Here is a 20,999-nt window from a genome sequence, read left to right as displayed (position 1 = left end):
ACTTTTTTAAAGCAGCTTTAATTCCATGTTTTTACAGAGCAATGCCTGCTCAATCGAAATCCACCCACATTCCACTGATCAGATCAGCACACTGAAAAACAAATAACCATTTGAAAGATGACGGTGTGACAGACCCATTTTTCATGCCTTTTTGGCTCTTTATTCAAATTTTTATGGCAGATATTAGTCTGATCCCAGGGGATGGAAAAGAGAAAATGAAGGTGCAGCTAAAAGGCCAGAACGAAACTTTAGAGATTCGCTCAACATCTATTAAGCTGAAACAGGTCAGAACATTACGGAAAATTAGGAAGTGATAATCAGTTCCCGAGAGAAAAGTCATGAGTCACACATGAAAGACCTTCATAATGAATGCTCTGCACGTGAGGGCTTTTCTGTGCCTCTTGGAGTGATGATGAAGAGGGTGATGAAGCGATTACACTCTGCCTTACACTCAACAGCTGATAATCATCTCATCTTTATATCTTTTTTTTTTTTTTTCCTTTCTGAATCTGGCTCCCCTGCATGGCCTTGATGGCTGGCTATCTTCAACTTCTCCCGGAAGTTATGTAAACATGGCGCTCTGCTTCTTCTGCCTCCTCCCTTCCCTGAGGACATCTGTGGACCTGCTCAGAACTTTGTGGCCGGTTGATGAACATTCCAACGTACCATCAAGGACAATGGCCTCTGTGACAGTGCTTCATGGACTTACTTGCACACACTCACTCGCACACACACACATGCTCAAGATAAACATATGCACCCCTCACACCACCTTCACCGTTCCCAGCATGATGTTGTTTTGTAAACTTGTTGCTTCTTTGTGCTGAGGTTTTTTGCAATCTCAAACTGTGTCCTGCTAAGGATAAAGTGTGAAATATGATTTGTTTTCCCCCTATTGTCCTAATGTGGCCTCTTTTCTCATCTAGCAAGGGCAGCGCCTGTGAGTGGGCAGCAAAGCCTCGGTGACCCGTCCCCCCCCCCCCCTTGTCTTGTGTCATGATGTCTGATTGGATCGGTTGTACTGGGATTCTAATTTCCCCTCGGGGATCAATAAAGTATCTTTGAATTGAATTGAATTGAATTGAATTGAATTGAATTGAATTGAATTGAATTGAATTGAATTGACTGGGGGAGAGTGTTACCCCCCACCCCCTCCACTCTCCTTGGAGAACTGTCAGTTCCAGGTCACATCATTTACTTGTTCAGTCTTCTAACCAACTTCAAACTGCATTAACCAGGTCAACCTTCACCTCACTGAGCACAGAGAGATTAGCTTCACACCGGGACTGAGAGCATCTCAGGCCAGATCCAGTAAATTACATTTCAAATTAAAAGTGGTGCACAAAAGAGGAAATGCTTTTTAATTCAACATGTAACATCAAAAAGAAGACTGTTGTTACAACACATGGTGTTATACACTGATCAGGCATAACAATATGACCAGTGATGTGAATAACATTGATTATCTGCTTGTCATGGTACATGTTATTGGGTAAGATATATTAAGCAACAAGTGAACACTTTGTCCTCAGCTGATTTGTTAGAAGCAGGAAATATTGGAAGCACAATGTTTTGAGTGAGTTTGATACAGGCCAGACTGGGAAGGCTAGATGACTGGATCAGTGAATCTCCAAACATGCAGCTTTGTGGGTTGTTCCTGGTCTGCATCAGTCAGGATTTGTCAAAAGTCTTCCAAGGAAGGAACAGTGATGACCCGGCTCAGTGATGCACAAGGGGAGCTAAAACTGACCCTTGTCCTCCCATTCCACAGATGAGCTACAGCGGCTCAAACTGCTGAAGAAATTCATGCTGGTTCTGATTGAACACTGTCAGGACACAGAGAACAAAAATAACCAACAATGAGGTATTCAAGCATAAGAATCAGATACCAGAATGAAAGAAGGTGGCCTGGATCGATGAATCATGTTTTCTTTTTCACCACACGGATGGCTGGTTGTGTGGCCACGTAAAATGACACAGTGGGGTCAGCGAGGTCCAAACTTTCAGATTTGCTCAAGAACAGTGGGTAGATAACGTCATGGAACAGGTTATCATGGCTCAGCAGCTGCATCAAAGCCTTACATCACCATAACCCCCTTAGCACCAAGTTTGGTCATGTTTTTAGTTCCAGTAAGAGGAATACTTAATGGTTTGATACCCCAAGATATTTTGGAGAATTTTATGCTCCCACTTGGTGGAAACGGTTTTAAGATGGTTCCTTCTTGTTCCAAAATGTCTGCACACCAATACACAAAGCAAGGTCAGTGAAGACCTGGCAGCACAAGTTTGATATGGAAGAACACTCGGTTGCAAAGAGTTCGGACCTCAACCCGACAGTACACCTTTGGGATGAATAGAGTGGAGACTGCAAGCCAGCCCTCTGCATCCAACATCAGTGTCTGACCTCACAAATGAGCTTCTGGAAGAATGGTCAAACGTTCATATAAACACACTCCTAAACCTTGTTGAAAGCCTTCCCAAAAGAGTTAACAGATGCACATCTCTCAGTGACACTGAGAAATCGCCTTGGGCATTCACTAAATGTCTGAAGATCACAATGACTTGATATGGACGTCAGCTGTAAGTTAAAACCTTACAACCTGAGCTGCAGTATAATCATTCTGGTTGTCAGTTTAATCAACGTGCAGAAAGAAACAAGTCATGGGCAGCTCTGGGAGTAACACACTTGTCAAAGATAAAATATTAAAGAGTTCATGAACAGGGAAATAGTGAACAGAGCCAATAACATCTTGCATCACAGAAATCCTGACGTAGGAAAAAGTGCTTAGGTTTCATATGAGAAAGATAGATTTTAACCCTGTTTAAAGTAAAGGGCCATATCTCTTGTAAAATGCTAAAACTTCAAATTATTGATTATTTTTATATTATTTTATATTTATAAACTTTTCATTGAATGACAAGTACTGATGTTTTATTACGTAATTAATCTCTTAATCTATGTACTATTTCTGTTGGCATTATGTTGTTGTTTAATGTGTAAAACAAAGTCAAATGAACTCCTACTGTAGATAAAATGCAGCATCTTTCTCAACATATTTTGCTGATCTCTCATAGTAATGATGTTCTTCTGACGATCCTGACTGTTTTTGTGTTGTTTATATAAAGTCACCTGCAGCTTCGTGGGACAAAAGACATGATCATGTGAGTTAATCACTTCACCCCCTTTTAATTAAAACAATCTATAATGAATCATAACAAGGATTAATGCTTAATGTTCTGTAAAAACAAATCTTGATGTGAAACTGTTTAAAATACATTTAATCTGCAAAGCAACTCCAAACTATTCTGTTCCATCCCCGACGTTCTGGCACAGATTCTGGGATATCCAGGTGGCCTCTGAACCCCAGAATCTGCTCCCATTCCTGCTTCTAAATACCCTTTTCCACTCAAAATTACCAATAGGTCTTAAAAGTCATAATTAGACCACCAAACATAATCTTCCTCTTGACTTCCCAGAATAGTCTTTACAAAATAATAAGTAGTCTTGAATACTAAATTTACAGGATGTGGCTCCCTAAATCTTAAGAGAACTGAGTTTATCCTTTTAATAAATCATTGAAATTAAAATAAATCTACTATACTTTTTAAATTGAAACTTCCTGGAAAGGCAAAGGATTCATCTTCACACAAAATAATTTTAATAATAAATTGTATTTGTTTTCAATAACAAGGTAAAAATTATTGAGCTGAGGAAACTGCACCACTTAAACTGAGTTATAGTTACAGCTAAAGATTGGAAGAAATTCATTCTGCGTGGAAGCAAAATATGGAGCAATGAGGGATGTTTGGGACTTTAGCTCAGTGCTATTTGGCTTGAGTGACAAATAAATCTGTTGAACTCAAACTTAATCTTGAACTCATTTATTAAACCACACTTTTTATAGTAGCGTTGGTTCATGGGCATCAAAAACAGGGTTTTGGGGCAACCTTTGAGTTTTTACTCTAACGGGACAGAAGAGAGAGGTAACTTTGCTGGTTTCTTTCCAGAGTCTTGACCTGGTTCCACTAATCTTCAGTCAGTGTGCAGTCTGTGGGACGCCATCAACAGACTTAAAAAACATAACCAGCACGGCGACATTCAACCTTCTTCCCTGCTTATCTTTTTATCTCTCCCGAACACACACGGATCTCCGTATGCTCCGTCTCGCTCTTCCTCTCTGTCTCTCTTTTATGTAGGACATAGTGTGTATATAGATGGATATTTTCAGTGTCTTGGTCCCCAGGAAATTTCACTGGGAAACTTCCAAAGAACACATCGCCCCAGTTTCATGCCACGAAACTGGAACGGCCAATTTCCCTCCCTCCTCATTTGACATTGATACACAAATGGACACAAATCGTCCCATCACTCTGTCTGATAATGCACGTGCAACAACAACTCAGAGACACCACAGCAGTCCCTCAAGAAAGTGTCAATACAAGCAGATTAATACCAGACAATTCTCAGGATAAGATCTGTAAAACCTCTGGTCAGATGTTCCTCCAGACCAAAAGCAGCCTTGAGAAGAACTGCACATCACTCGAAGGCCTGAGGGAGCCAAGCAAAGAATGAAACAACCTGATCTACATGTGTTTTTTTGTAACCAGCCTTTGTGCCATTAAACTAGACTAAGGGCCAGTGGAGGAACAGTTACATCAATGTGGTCAGGAAATTAAACAGAAAATAGGTTCAACCCGTTCTGTGTTAGATCGTCCCTAAAACACAACACTAACAGCCTTATATAATGCTACCATATAATGGTAGCATTATATGTCACAGTCACCTGAGTGAAAATGTTCCCTTTTATATTTATATTTTTATATGCAATTTTTGCTGCCTATCTGGGAAGGGTTATATGGTCGTTACTAATTAAAAATCTGAAATCCATCATTTTACAAGCAGAAAGGGTAATATTAACATAAAAAACATTTAAAACAGCTGCTGATCTTCCTAGAAGAGGGTGTTTCAGCAAATTCACCCCATGGTCAAAGCGTGCAATGTTTAAAAATTAAAAAAACCCAAAAAGCTCCATCTTAGACTGTACAGACCTCAATTAGCATGTGTTAAGCTTCATGGACAGAAATCCAAACACAGTAAATAAAGCATGACTATCAAGCATGATGGTAGACGAATGGTGATATGGGCTTGATTTGCAGCTACAAGGCCTGGACACCTTGCAGCCATTGAGTCGACCATTAACTCCTCTGGATACTAAAGTTTGACCAAAACAGGACAACGATCCAAACAGCAAAAAACCTACAACAGAATGGCTGAAAAAAGGAAAGAAACAATGTGTTACAACAGCCTAGTCCAAGTCAGGATCTCAATTTCAGTTAGATATTTTCAGAACTTTTAGAAAGCTGTGCCGAAAACCTCCATGAATTTAGGGAACAATGGAAAGGCGTATTGGCTAAAATTGGTCCACGGTGATGTGGCTGATAATGGTTGACAGAAACCACTTGAGTCTGATGTAAATATTGACACAAACTTGCATGAGCATCACGCTAACAAAGTGCCATTTACAGTAGGGCAGATACTGGAGGATGATATCAGGGACATCTCAGGATTTTTCCAGAACCAAAACTGTCTAATATCTGACGGGCCGACCCAATCCAGACTCAAGTGTTCATCTCATTACAGACTAATGTCAACATCCCTAAAGCTAATCCTATAAGAAATAAACTTTTTTAAAATAAGCCTCCACAGGAACTCTAAGCCTGCATTCATCGCTCTCTTTTTCCATTTAAAAGAAGCACCATTTTTTTCAGAAGTGCAAATAATTAGGGTAAACCAATTTAACACCACCCTGAAAAGTCCTCGCTTGGAGACATCAGTGTTTTATAGTGAAGTTAGGGGTAGACGTAGGTAGATAAATGAAATGAATAATGAATAGTGTGTCTGTATTTGAAAGAAAGTATGCTTCAGTCTACTAAATCAGGTTTTGGCAGAGGCAGTGGTGCGGGGTCATCACATTGGTGAAACCAAAAGTTCACAGACAAATTGAGATGAGATTCCAAAGTCAGTAGCAATCCCATATGTCCACTCTTAGGAAACAAACGTTATCTGCCAGGATGATAACACTTGCCCCCCCTGGAGCGAGGTTCACCCCAGTGAACACTTGAGGGATCAGCTTTGGCGTTCCGTTCTGCGACAAAGACACCGAGACATCCACATCGGTTAATCTGAGGAACGTGAGGCCTTCCTACAGGATGTAGCCAGTAAGGAAACACAAATGTTCTGACTTTTTGTGCTACATTTCTAATTATATTCACCCAAACTGCTTTGTATCCTTTTTTAATGACTAGAATTATTAAAACGTGATACAAACATATGTACCTATCCCTCATTTTTTGATGTTTTACCTCCAACCATCAAGGGCTTTCATGTAATTTTTTAAGTGCTTCTGATTAAAAGTTCTTCAGGCTTTCTTGATGTTGTTTATGGTTTTCTTCTGACTTTAGCTGTGTTTTCACTCATTTCAGTGCAGAATTATTCTGGCAATAAAACAAATGCTCTAAAATGTGAGGAATGGACCAACAGATACTGAGAAAAAGTGTTTGCCCCCTTACAGAGTTCTCTAAAAGGCCTGAGTAACTTTTTATCATGACCACGTTGAAAAATCACAAGAAAGTCTGGCTGCTTGGAAGGAAAGGATTACTAAATTGCTTAAATTTCCCATAGAAAAGTTGTGGACAGAGCTGAAAAAGGTGTGTGTGTGAGCAAGGTGGCCTACAAACCTGACCCAGTTGCACCAGTTCTATCAGGAGGAATGGGCCAGATTTACAAAAAAGTATTGTGAGAAGCTTCTGGATGGAAACCAAAAACATTAGACCCAAGTCATGCAGTTTAGAAGAAAATTATACCAAAAGGAAATGTTTCTTTGAAGAAATGTACAAAACAAATCTAAAAAAGTCTCTCTCTCTCTTAATATTCTAGCAATTAACAAAAAGAAATAATATAGTTATTCCCATCTGACCTGAATTAGGAAAGGTTTATTTAAATTTAAGGAAAGATTTTCAGAACAAAATGTTATTTCTCTTTTTATACAGTGTATGTAAATATCCAATTTCAAATGTACATTATAGTAGTTTTGATCAAAGACGTTTTCAAAATGTTAAAATTCTCATTAAACTAGTGCCAGACCAAGGTATAGACAAACTCAGCTGCTGCATAGATAAGCTTTCTGGGCCAGTAGCGGGCACTCAAGAGTCCTCGACTTCTCACACAGGATGCAGAGGGAAATCTGTCTCATAGCTCATCATTAAGGTATTTCAGGTGAAAATGAATTATTGACCTTTCTAATAAGTTTTTAACCACTGTACCCAAAGAGAAATAGTAGATTTTTCAAATATTTTATGATTAATATTATTTAAAAGAATAAATATTGAAAATCTACCAGTTGCGGCTCTGACTCAACACCAACGGCATTAATGTGAATAACACGCCAACTGTTTGCCAATGCTTCTCTTTTCTCTGCAGAACAGATGAGGGGAAGTCAATCATCCGGGGAGCTGCAGAACAGAGAACACATTCAAATAGTCTGCTAATTAATTAGCTTTATTCATCATCGCTACTGGGTCGACACGGAGCCTGCTCTGCTCGCCGTCATGTTTGCTGCCTGTTTCAGAGAGCTGAGTAACATCCTGAATAACACTCGGACTCGTCGGTCTCGTCTGGCGAAGCGGCTGAAGTGGCAGTACCTGCTCCCTGCTCTGGGGAGGCTCGATCAAGGCCAAGTTGGGGCAAACAGTTGGCAGCACGTGAAGAGGATTTATGCATAAATGAACCAGAATGGGAGTAGCTGCAGGGGAGGAGACTGGCTGAACATATGATGAGCCGTGAAATATTAAAAGCGGATGCTGCTCCACTGCTCCAGGCAACAAATAAGAGGCTGAGCATGCTCTATACCTCCAGGTCCCTGCTTTTTGTTTTCTAACAGTCCCATTGAAAGCCAACTTTACATGAATTTTTAGATCACCTCTAGTCCTTTAGAACCTCATCAGAATTCAGCTGAGGAGGTTCTGATCTGACCTCCAGGGAGCTGATTAAAGATGAGCTCTGGAGTTGGTTTATAGAGTGTTTGAAACATAAGAGTAGGCAGGAGGAGAGAGATCCATACTCACTTTATAAGAACCCAGACTGAGGCCAAAAGTCAGACAGAGCGGTCACAGCGTGAGTAAGTCTTGTCTTAACAAGTAGAGGAGGTTTGAACCCATTGTGGTCAAGCTTCGGATCTATTAGGAGCTCTTCTCAGAGGGTCTAAGGTGCAACACTTCAAGACTTTAAATTTAACGTCGGTTTGAGGAGAAGCAAACAGCAGTTGCTGCTTGTTTCTGCATTCATCTCACCCCAGCCCAAACATCCTTCTCCTTTATACCAACACATTCCTCCATTACTACATCCATTAACTTTCTCTGTGGTCTTCCTGTTTGCCTTCTTATGAAACAAACATTTGTTCAAAATAACCACTAGACTCAACATGAGATGTTCTCTACCTATTTGACTCGCAGAGAAAATCAGCTCCTCCCTTCTGCCATTTTGTCAGCGCCGCTGCCTTCAAACCGAACGTCATCCAACGTGGTGTAAGTCTTAATACCAAGCAGGTATAAAAACTAATTTTATGCCATGAACAGTAATTTGTAATACTTTATCTTTCAAATATCTAATAAAGTAAGAATGGTGCAACAGAGTTGTAAACATATTTATGCTGCAGTTATAAAATAAATAAATAAATAAATAAATATCTGGCTCAAAATTAAGGATGACCATAACAAAAACAAAATAATTTCAAAAGAACTGTCATTAAATAATTAGTGACTGAAATGCAAAACAGTTAAAAACAAATAGAAAAATCTAATTATTATAAAATCAAAATCTAAAATAATTAGAACATAAATAAAAGAAAAGTGAACAAACAGGGATAAAAAACACTATAAAACCAAAGTTTCAAAATAGTCGAACCATATACAACATGTCTAATATTAACAACAGTCAGTTTAATTCTTAAAGACTAAACTATAGTGAATAAATACATAAAATGAATGAAAATATTTAGACAGTTTTTTTGACAAAAATAAAAATGCACCCTAAAAACGTTTATGAATAAAAAATCTAATTATTTGACCAATTCTATTATCTTTTTGCACATTTTAAAACCCTGATACCTCTATATGGGTTCATCCTGTTCTATAATTATTTTTTAACACGTTTAATCCTGTGTTTTTACTGGATTGCCAAACAAAACCAGCTTTTAATGGTGCATTTATATACATCAGGTTTTTAAAGTGGCCAGAGAATGGTGTATCGGTGACAAATGAGGAGTTAAATGACTTCAGGCCAGAGGATGAGAACTAAAACTCACCGCAGTGGGAGAAATCTATCACATCTCTGCAATGTAGGCCAATCAATATGACTTCAAACAGCTCCCACAAGCTGCATGCCCTTTAACTCCATCGATGGGTTCCTCTCTCCAGTATAGATTCAAACCATCAGCAGCAATCCTCTCATACCAAGTCCTCAGACATCACAAATGGACCTCAGTTAGTCTGTGTATTATTTCCAGAATGTGTTTCTGGGAGAAGGGATTTCTCTTGGACCCACCATGATCCGACAGGCTGGTGTCCGGCCGAGCTGGCAGGATCCACCTCATGTATCACTTCCCATTCATGCTGCTGTTGCTATAAATACTGCCAGCTGTGTTTCCATTATTAATGCATCGTGATGCCCTAAACCTTTTTCTCTGGCCCTGAACACTGCCAACTCATCATCTCCCATGCATTTTAAAACACCCACTGCTGCCTACTGCTGGTACGCACCGCCACCATGCAGAACAGTGCAAGGCTTTTCAGTTTCTGCATACACTGCTTCCAAGGAAACAGTGTATGCAGAAATTAAGCCATTAAGAGAAAGACTTTGTTGAAAAAGTCAAAGAGTGAAAAATCTTGAAGAAACATGAACTTTATAGGTAGATAGGTAGATAGATAGATAGATAGATAGATAGATAGATAGATAGATAGATAGATAGATAGATAGATAGATAGATAGATAGATAGATAGATAGATAGATAGATAGATAGATAGATAGATAGATAGATAGATAGATAGATAGATAGATAGATAGATAGATAGATAGATAGATAGATAGATAGATAGATAGATAGATAGATAGATAGATAGATAGATAGATAGATAGATAGATAGATAGATAGATAGATAGATAGATAGATAGATAGATAGATAGATAGATAGATAGATAGATAGATAGATAGATAGATAGATAGATAGATAGATAGATAGATAGATAGATAGATAGATAGATAGATAGATAGATAGATAGATAGATAGATAGATAGATAGATAGATAGATAGATAGATAGATAGATAGATAGATAGATAGATAGATAGATAGATAGATAGATAGATAGATAGATAGATAGATAGATAGATAGATCATTTAAATTAGCCTCCACAGAAACAAAATGAGAGGTGAGAAAATAGTTTAAAGAGGTCGCAGAGTGACAAAGAAGGAAAAACAAGCTGTTTTTGTGGTGTCAAAGCTAATCAGTGGACTGGAAAATGAAGAGTGAACAGCCCAAAGCCTGTGAACATGAACACAGCTGTTACACTGTGACAGAAACTAAGCGACGCAGCTCAGATACCCTTCAATCTCAAGAAGCCAACCTGACACCAGGTGAAATCTGTGTGTCATTCAGAGTGACAGCATCATCGACAAAAAAACTCGCTCCACTAAACAAGAGTCTCCGACCGGGCGTACAACTCAAACAACAAATGAAATTCAACCATATTAGCCTCTCAGCAGTAAGAGAACATGAAGCATGAGCTGCTGTTGGATAGAATGAGAAACATGCTTAAGATTCTGCCAATCTGAAGAGCTACACTCAAAGCTTGGGTGGTAAATGGATAAAACGGAATCCCCCCAAACAAAGTGTTTTGTCTTTAAACCTCTAGTTGTCAAAGACTGAATGTTTTTTCATATTACTCTCAGAATGTTTGGTATTTATCCTGCTAAGCGCCCTAAGGTGTCATTCATCCAAAACAGAAATGCACTCACCTGCCACTTTATTGGATACACCTTTTCTACTGCTTGCTTCCACAAATAGTGACTCAGCCAATCACAGTTCAGTGCCTTTCGGCATCCAGCATTGGTGAAGAAATTATGCCAAAGTTATAATTCAGCATCAGAATAGAGAAGAAAGGGGATTTAAGTAATTTATGGTTGAAGGAGCCAGGCAGGTCAGTCCGATTATCTATTAGGATGTCCAAAAACACCCACGAGACCTCCCATTTCCTCTGAAAAAGAATAAATATCTAGTGAGCGGCAGTTGTAAGGACAGAAATACCTTGTAGAAAATCTGGGGAGAATAAGCAGACTAGCTGTGAGATAATAGAAAGGCAACAGTAGCTCAAATAACCACCAATGGTAAACTGAAGCTCAGTTTGCAAATGGAAAACTTTTGCCTGGTCCGATGAGTCTCAATTTCAGCTCCAACATTCAAAGGGGTCGGTCTGAGTTAGGTGTAAACATCATGAAAGCATGAATCCATCCTGTTTTGTTTCAACACACAAACACACAGGTTACACCTCATCCGACACTCTCATCATCGCCATCTTGGGCCGCACCACTTCAGTGCTGCTGTGCATCTGCTGCTGCTGCTAAAAATAACGATCCTACTTTGATGATGCAGCAGTAAAAAAAGTCGCCCCCTCCCCCCAAACACCTCTCTGTGGCACATTTAGCCCTAATAAACTGAGGGAGAATCCATGATGCATGAAGGGGTCTGGCCAAAGCTCCACCACCCTCAGTCTCTGCATTACACTCCCTCCAATTACCATCAGTGGACTGCTTTAATGGGATAAATGGGATGTGGTTGTGAGGAGTGCAAGCAAGGGAGATCAAGAGAGAGCTGGTGTTATTACTGAGTATGTTGCAGTACCCGAAGACACAAAATCACACTCCGAACAGTCTTTGTGCTGATCAAATGTTGGCTTGAGGCAAATCGCCACTGCTGAAACAATTTTATCACCAAATAAGCTGTAGTGACTCCATGTTGGCATGGCTATAGCCAGAGAGAGAGATAGAAAATGTTCTTGGTTGAGTGAGAAAATATTGATAGATCTGTCCTCTACATGCATTTAATGCTAAACTGATATAAAATATGAGTTATAATCAGTCATACGTAGGTTGCTTTATCTGAGGAGATCAGTACATTACAACAATTACAACAGGAGTCAGATCAAATCCCAGAAATTTAATAAATAATTAAATGCAGAGAAGACACACACAGTGCACAGCAAAAGTATTCACACCCCATGACCTTTAGATACCCATAAATATAATCCAGTGCAGCCAGCTAACGAAAATTAAGAATAAGATTCAAACCTACAAAGACATTTCTATTTTTTTTTACATATTGTTTACTTTTTTAGTTTAGCGAAGAACTGTTAATTGGTGATTACTAACTTTCTGTTTCCCTGGAGTATAAATAGGATGCAGCTCAGAGGCCCATTTCATTCAGCCACTCTTCTAAATGGGAAAGGCAAGAGAACATCCCATTCAGATAAGAAAGATGGTTAATCAGGAAAGAGTTTCCAGAAAAGAACATCAAGAGATCATGAATAAAATGTTCTGCAATAAACACTCCTGGTGGGTCTGGTAGGACCAAAACAATAAAAATGTTGAAAAGAACCTCATGCCATGGTAAGTACGGTGGAGGATCTGTGATGCTGTGGGCCTGTTTCTCTACCAAATGCCCTAAGAATCATGAAACATCAGGACATTTTCAGTAAATTGTGTAGACTTTGACAGAAAACTGAAAATGAGACGCCACAGGGTTCACAGGATCTTTGAACCGGATCATGATCCAAAACATCTGATCAAATCAACACAGACATGATTCAGCAGAGAGAAACTCAACCTTCTCCAGACCTAAACCCTCTAGAAAACCAGTGAGACGAGCTGAAGAAAAGTGAACATAAGAGAGGATCCAGGGTTCCTGGACGATCTAAAGAGACAGAAGATCTGTCATAGACCCCTCTGTTGGTATGCTCCAACCTTGTGAAATGTTCTAGGACAAGACTTAGTGGCGCCAATAACTGTGGAAGTTAAATTTAATTTTTCTGAACTAGTGTGAGATTTTGCTACTGCAATAAAAGTTTAGCTGTTTCCTCTTACTTCACTTTCTGTTCATTCTGACACTAACTCAGACACCCTCTTATCTCAGATAACCAAGTACTAACCAATCATTTTGAAGCGCCAACTGGACAAATGGCTCAGCAGAGAGTTAGTATCCTCACTGATGTGTTATTTCCTTCACTGACGCCAAGAGTTTTGTCCCAAAAATCTCCAAACCATTGTCTCTCTTCAAATGGGAGGCGCTTCAAGGCCGACAGGCATCAATTTTCAACATGTCAACATTTTCTAAAAAGTACTGTGAGTAATGGTATCACCTCTATCTCCAAAACACTCCAACAACCCATCAACGCAAGACAGAACCATCACTCTGGTGTGACGAAGAACCCGTAGGCAGTGACATGATTTATCGAGACTGATTCAGAACCTGTCGCTCAAAGTCAGATGGCTGCAGGTAAGAGACAGAGGGGAAGGAAATAATACGAAACAAGAGAGAGAGGACAGAGCTGAAGTAGGACAAAGCGCAGGGGAGGCCTGTCTGTCCCAGATCAGTGGCTTACCACCACTAGGAGATGGAGGAGTGAGAGGGAGAGAGAGAGAAAAGAGTGAGAGATTGAGATGTCTAAATCTGGAGGTATGAACTGCATCACCCTGAGCTGTGCTGCAGGAAGAAAGCTGAGCTAAACTCCCATGCAGTTGAGCAAATAAACCAAGAGGGAGGCTGCAAATGATAAACCCCAGAGAAAGTTAAACTCTGGCAAGGTTTCAACAAAAAACAACTGAGCAGATGGCCAATCAATCCAAAAGAAACTGTATTATTTCTCATTATGAACCTGCCTTAATGTAATACAAAAAATCGTCATCAGCTAAGCTCTGCCTTTGTGTGCTCATAAGCTTTCTTTTTTTCATGCTCACTGGTACCGAATATGTGTTCTGCAGAGATTGTGGCCCCCTGATCCCCACGGAGGGATCTGCATGGCAGGAAACGCCAATTCGCTGCTGAGTCCTCCGAGTCCATCCTGGAACCAAACTAAACTTTGCTGACACAGATGGAATTAATGGTACTTCCCCACTAACATGAGCTGAATGTCAATTCAAACTGCTGCCACCGAGTATGGGTTGTTTACTGGACCTTGGCTCTTTCTTTGTGCCAAATAATGTTTGAAGCAAAGATGACATGGCAGTCAGCTCTCAGTTGCAGCTAAATTGGCTTGTTGAACCAGATCAGCTCAACTTCCGCAGGCCAAATTATCTCCCAAAGAACAAAATCAGAGCTGAGGCCTGTAAAGCCTTTGGAAGATGGTAAATAAAGACATTAGAGCAGTGACTCACCCAGACATGATGTTATGATTTCCTGTGAAGTACAGCCACTCATAAATCTGTCTTAGAAAATGTGACTCAATCAGTTCAAATTGGCACTAATTGCTTTCCTCATATATGTTAACAGCAGTGTGTTTGGCACGTTGTATGAGCAAGCTAGGGCCTCAGACGCCCAGTCACAGAACTGCTCGTCTTCAGTTATCCTTCATTTCTTTACATTAAAACAGTTACAGAACCTGGAGGAAGGCTCCAATTTGGATCACATTCCTGGATATGTCGATGATTTCATTAGGAAGTAGCTGCGGAGCGCACAGGAGAGGATATACACTGATCTGGCATAACAATATAACCATCCACCACCCAAAACACCCATCAAGGCATGGAGCCCACTAGACCCCTGAAGGTGTGCTGTGGCCTCTGGTGCAAATTTGTGAGCAGCAGATCCTTTAACTCCTGTAGGTTGTAAGGTGGGACCTCCATGGATTGCACTTATTTGTCCATTTACCCATTGAGAATTGGGGAATGTGGAAGCAAGGGGGAAGCACAACTCAAACTGGTTTTTGTCCTGCTCCTATCATTTCCAGCTTCCTCCCACTTTGCAAAGATGTGCATCTCTGTATAATTGTCTTTAGTTGCAAGTGTGTGTATGTTAAACCGCCTACCTATTCAGGGTGCACGGCACGTTTGGAAGCAAGGTCAACACCTTAAACTGGTTTTTATGCTCCTCTAACTGTTTCCGAACCATTTTCTTCTTTGTGGTTGGGAGCGTTATCCTGCTGAAAGAGATTGAGCATAGTCTGTTTCCAGCAGGACATTGCAGAACGCATCACACCATTTCTACCTCCTTACCTTCTTCCCATAGTGCATTCTGGTGCCAAGGTAAGTGATGCACAAACACTCAGACAACCACATGATGTAAAAGAAAATATGATTCATCAGTTCACACCACCTTCTTCCACTCCTGGTGTCTAGTTCTGATGCTCACAAGTCCATTTTTGCCACTTTCGGGACAGGGGTCAGCACAGGGGCCCTGACTGGTCTGCAGCTACACAGCCCAATTCAGATCCAACTGTGTAGACAGACACCTTTCTATCAGAACCTACATTACTTTTTCAGCAGTTTGAGCTACCTCGGATTGTCTCTTTAAACGGACAACACGGGCCAGCCTTCCCTCCATCTATGCACCAATAGGCCTTGGCTGACCTTGATCCTGTTGCCAGTTCATTAATGTTGCTTTCTTCGAGCATTTTTGATGGAAACCGATTACTGCACACTGGAAACATCCCACAAAAGCCGTAGTATCGGAGATGCTTTGACCCTCAAAAGGACCATCCAGCCATCACAATCTGGCACTTTCAGCTCGCTTAAATCCTTAAACTTCCAGCTTCTTAAACATCAACAGAGAACACAGTGTTTACCTGCTGACCAGTAAGTCCCAGATATCAAAAGATTACATGATGAAGAGATAACTAATGTTACTCAGTTCACCTTAGTCATAATGTTATGTGTAATTTGGTGTAAGTGGTAGCACAGTAGTACCAGCAGTTGCTGGAGTTTTATAGGGGGGATGCATGTTGGGTTTGCATGAAGCTCAGTGGTCGTTTTTGAAAATCACAGCATGTGGGACGTACAGACGTACCTGTGCTTGAACTAGCGGGAGTATCGGGGCACCCCTTCAAAACACGTCATCCTGCACGTTGAGGCAATTGCACAATAAACCACTCAGCTTTATGTATGCCTACAATGCAACACTATCAAACCGTCACTTAATAAACTTGTCATTCTCAATTCAGGGTGTTTCTTTTAGAAGTGCCAGCTCCTTGCAATCAAATGATTTACATACTTCTTTTGTATCAAGGTAAGTTTAAATCGAACAGCTCTTTCTTGCAGCTTAAACTTTTTGTCTGTGAGTTGCACCCAGACTTTTTGTAATCTTTTAAAGTGGTCTGATCAATATCTCTCCAGGCGTTTTGAAGGTCTGTCAACGTTTTTCCCCAGACTTTGGCTGCGTTTTTGCTAATTTCCTTTCCAGTACCTGACCAAGACTGCATAATTTGTAGCATCAGGGCTAAAAGAATAATATCGCTAGCAGATAAATACTATGTAAAAGTCGTATCTTTTAAGCACAGGAAAAAAACTGCAAATGTATCATATTTTGATTGATGTTCTACTCCATGTTAAGTTTTCTCCCTGAGAATCACTTTGTTGGTGATATAACAGGATTTTCTGTCCTTCAAACTGTTATATTTGGTATTTTCATAAATTCAACTAAAGAAATAAGAACAAATTTTGTTATTTTTCGCCACAGATCTTTCTGCAAACGGCCAGGTGCTAAACTGATTATGAATGCAAGAGCAGACAAAAACCTAAAAAGGACTTTTTAAGCACGTTTAAAACCCCTGAGGAGCTGTTGATGAAAACCACTTGAACAAAATACCAAAAAGTCATGCTGCCCTACGTGACAAAAGGGCTGAGCACCAATTTAAGCACCAATGGGAATGGTCTAATCTGGCAGTAATTTGTAACCTGTAAATGATATTTAAATTATGTTGTGTAAGGATGGCTCATCTGGAAAAGGCATCACAAGTTTCTTTAACTTGATGGAGGTGGTGCCAAGAGATTAAGTGATTGATTAAATTTCCTGGTACACTGGTGTGGCGGTGGCTCAGCGGTAAAGTGGGTGACACATACACTGACGCAGCTGTCATGGGTTCAAGTACTGGCCTGTTGACCTTTGTTGCATGTCTTCCCCTCTTTCTCCAACCCATTTCCTGTCAGTCAACTTACAAAATAAAGGGCACTATTCCCACAACATAAAACAATAAAATTTCTGGTATGCAGGATGACCTGATATGTGTGGACCTCCCAAGGCACCCACTGGTTTTAACATCCGTAAACATCTCTACTCTACTTTAGTCTCTGAACAATCTAGAGAGATTGTACAAGTATTGTTTTGGACTTGCTATCTCCCTGCACATCAGATCATTTAAACACTCATCCCTTGCCTGCATATACCCCCAAATTACTTCCAAAATTACCACCAAATCAGACCTTTTCTTTATTGGAGCCTAACTGTTGGCAGTCAGTTAATATATTTTGCTCCCAAGCAGCCAAACTTTTTGTGATTTTTAAAAGCGTTGTATATAGAAACTTAACTCAACTGATTTTTCCGGTCCATGTTGCACTTTAACCTGTCCGAGCAGTACCCGGCCTCTTGGCAACTGACTACCAGAGATAGGCAATGTGTGGAGTTTTAATGTTCTCCCTATGCACCTTTGAGATTTTTCCTGGTACTCCAACTTCTTCCCACTTTACAAAGAAAACCATGTTAGTATATTTTCTGTGTGTGTGTGTTAGACTAGCTACCTATTCAGGGTGCAGGCCCCCTCTTGTTCTATGACTGCTGGGTTAGCAGCTATTGATCACTTTAAAAGATTGTAAGAAAGTGCAGCTCCCTTGAAGTCAGATGTAAGACAATTTGAGATGGTTTAAAATGAGAAAACAGTATGGTATGTAGGATGGCTAAGTATAAAAAAGACTCCTCGACATTTGTAAGTAAAAAGAGTTTTTGAACTCTCATTTATTCCCACTCCACACTGACCCAGCTCTTCACTTCTACACCAACACAGCCTAATAGTGTCTCCAAATCGATGCATGAAGGAGTTTCACTGCTGTAAATTGAGCTCAATGCTCTGCTGTTTGAAGAAGCGCTCCTCTGTCATTACCTTCCTCACATACAGAATCTGAATAGCATGTGCTGGTTACTATGATAGTGCGTGGGTGATGTCCCTGCATTGTCATTGTCCTGCAAAACCCAAAACTGCACTCACGTTTGCAGCATTTAAACGCCTCCAACAACAGGTTCTTCCCTGAAAAACTTGTGCTTTTGTGTAATTACATGCACCTTGTAAAGTGACCCTTTCAGCAGAGACAAAGGCATCTATAGATAGATTAAACAGAGGTGGAGATAATGAGAGGACGGAAGCAAACACACTCATTCTGCAGAAAGAGCCATTTCAAGTGAGAAATGCATCTGCTGTTTAATTCACAGAAAAACTCCTGCTACATCTGCTCTTGAGAACTAATATTTATTTATTTTTTTACATGCATCTGTGTTCATGCTCATTCATGCTTGCCCTGCCTGTGCACACTACAGTCAGCATGTCAGGGGAGCTAAAGTCTGATTAACTGAGTGATTTTATGCACCAGTTGGCCTTTTAATGTGAACACTGAGCTGCTCTGTGCACCACCTCATTTGCGAACCTTGACAGGCAAGCAAATGTATGTGGGTGGGATTATCAATTTGTCACAAAGGTAAATCTATGTTGTGTCATATTGTGTTTCTACATCTGATGCACAAACATTTTCCTCCCCTTGCAGCTCTTCCCACAGCTGTGGGAAAACCATTTTTGTGCTTGAATTAAGGTGTAAACATTTCTCTTCCATTTTGCATTCTCAGCAGATCCACTCATTGTTTTCTATATCCTTTTATTTTAGTTTTTCTGCACATTTATTTCTTCCATGCACTGATGCTGACAGGAGAATTAATGTTTCACATCAATGCAGTTAACTTGAACATTCGAAGCCCCCTCCCAGCTCCTGCTGCACGCACAGACATACCCCCTACTGACTCCCTCCACAAACATGAAGCCACATCAGAAAGCAAGCGTCCTCTGTTTCCATGCAACTCCGGAATGACAAAGAAACAAGGAAAAAGACAGGAAAGAGTCTTACTGTCTTTTATAATTCCTGGTGAAAAAGGAGAATTCCCTCCACTGGAAAGAAGAAAGTGGGAATAAGAGATGGGGGGGAGCCCAGCAGCTGCCAGTTGCAGAGAAATGAGGAGTGAGTAGAGACGAGCAGGAAGATGCAACAATAAAAACCTTCCTCCTTCAACACTGACCGGCACGTTTAAGAGATTACAGTTTGTCCAGTGTGCTGCTGGACCCTGAGGAGCGGAGCGGCATCATTTTCAACAGCTCCTCGCCTCTCCTCCTCCTGCAGCAGCAGCTCTGTAGTAACACTTCTATCTCTTTGGTCCGACAGGCTCCCCATCCTTCGTTCTACATCCCTCCCCTTCTTAAGCTCTCCTCGTACTGGTTGGCTGAGTCTCTCACCCGCCTCCCCTCTCCTCCCTTACCTCTCTGTCTCCCTCCATCTCTCCCCTCCTCTGTCATTACCCGGATACAGGGTATACCCCTCCCTCCTTCAATTTGTCCCCCCCCCCCTTTCTTTCTCTCTGTCTTTGATGTTTGGGAGTTAGACTCTTAGCTGTGAAAATAACGTTTTTTTTTCCTCATCTTTTACAAAAGCTGAGAACAGAAAACATAGAGGGATCCACCCAACCTTGCAGAGACACTCAGATACATAAAATAAAGAGAAGATAATCCTGTAATTACCATGTAAGACAACCACACACTGATCTTCCACAGCTTCTCATCACAATCAACCAGAATCAAAGACAAATTAAAGCACAATGTGGAGAAGAGCAGCCGGCATGTGTGTATTCTCACACCCACAGGAATATGAATAAGAAATGAAAAGATGTGTATAAGAAGATGATGAGGGAAACCACTGCTGCAATGCTTATTATCATACAGAGGAGAGGAGCTCTGTGGGTGGAGAAGGAGCTTCCTACAGATGAACTAAGCTGAATAGCAAAGAGAAATTAGCTCCATTATTTCATCAGTGGTCAGATTTGCTCTGATGAGTTAAACTCACTATAATTGCTTAATACTGGGGCAAACAGGGAAGATAAGAAGGCTGTCTGCAGGATACCCACCTTCAAACACTCAAACAGATGTTTTTTCAGTCCGATCATGATGATGGGGGGGAAGAAGCTCTCGTTGATATTTCACCAAAATCTTAACAGTCAGAGGCATAGTTGAACTAAGCAGCTGCTGAGGGGCAGCAGGTTTTCCCACATCTTGGATCTGGGAACAACATCACAGCCAACCTCACTGTGTTCCTGTAGCAAGTTTGAAAGCCAGTAGGACTTGCTAATTGTTGTTTGTAATGAAAAACTGAACTACTATGAGCTATAGCAGCCAATGACCTCATATTTCTCTTTAGTTTTGCATTCGAACTCAGATTATTTCCATGTTTAATGTGACATATACCTTGAACAGATCCACTGAAAATCACATTTTTAAAAGGTGACAGAAAAAATAAAAACACTGCAATAGCCTGGTGGCATTATTGTGCAAACCATTAAACTACCTTGCTGAAGCACTTTCTAATTCCGTTTTAGCAATCACTTTCTTGGGTTCTTACCTGCCATCAACCATAGAAAATCCGATTAACAGTAAATAAAGTTGCCCACCAGGCTTGTTCTTGGTCATTTGCTTTCTTTAACTGAAGCCACAGATGGCAGAAAGGTTACAAAGGCTTTAAATCATGATTCAACCAAGGTACCAGTCGGGAGAAGAGAACAAAACAATTCCACAAAATTAAATATGTGATGGAACACAGACAGTCAGCAATATCCATCCACCCATCCATTGTATGTACCTGCTTGTCCCTGCAAGG

General features: G+C 40.5%; 1 protein-coding gene across 1 annotated transcript in view; it reads right to left on the bottom strand.

Moving 5' to 3' along the window:
- LOC124863095 (SH3 and multiple ankyrin repeat domains protein 1-like) overlaps positions 1 to 19,500 on the bottom strand; it is a 117,270-nt gene extending 97,770 nt beyond the window's left edge. Inside the window, exon 1 of the mRNA XM_047357337.1 lies at positions 19,206 to 19,500. The gene's annotated coding sequence lies outside the window, so the exon portion shown is untranslated. The remainder of the gene's footprint in view (positions 1 to 19,205) is intronic.
- Positions 19,501 to 20,999: the final 1,499 nt, after the last annotated feature.

This window comes from Girardinichthys multiradiatus, chromosome X, assembly GCF_021462225.1.
Source record: "Girardinichthys multiradiatus isolate DD_20200921_A chromosome X, DD_fGirMul_XY1, whole genome shotgun sequence".
Taxonomy (NCBI): Eukaryota; Metazoa; Chordata; class Actinopteri; order Cyprinodontiformes; family Goodeidae; genus Girardinichthys; species Girardinichthys multiradiatus.
This window is presented reverse-complemented; position numbering and strand designations above follow the sequence as displayed.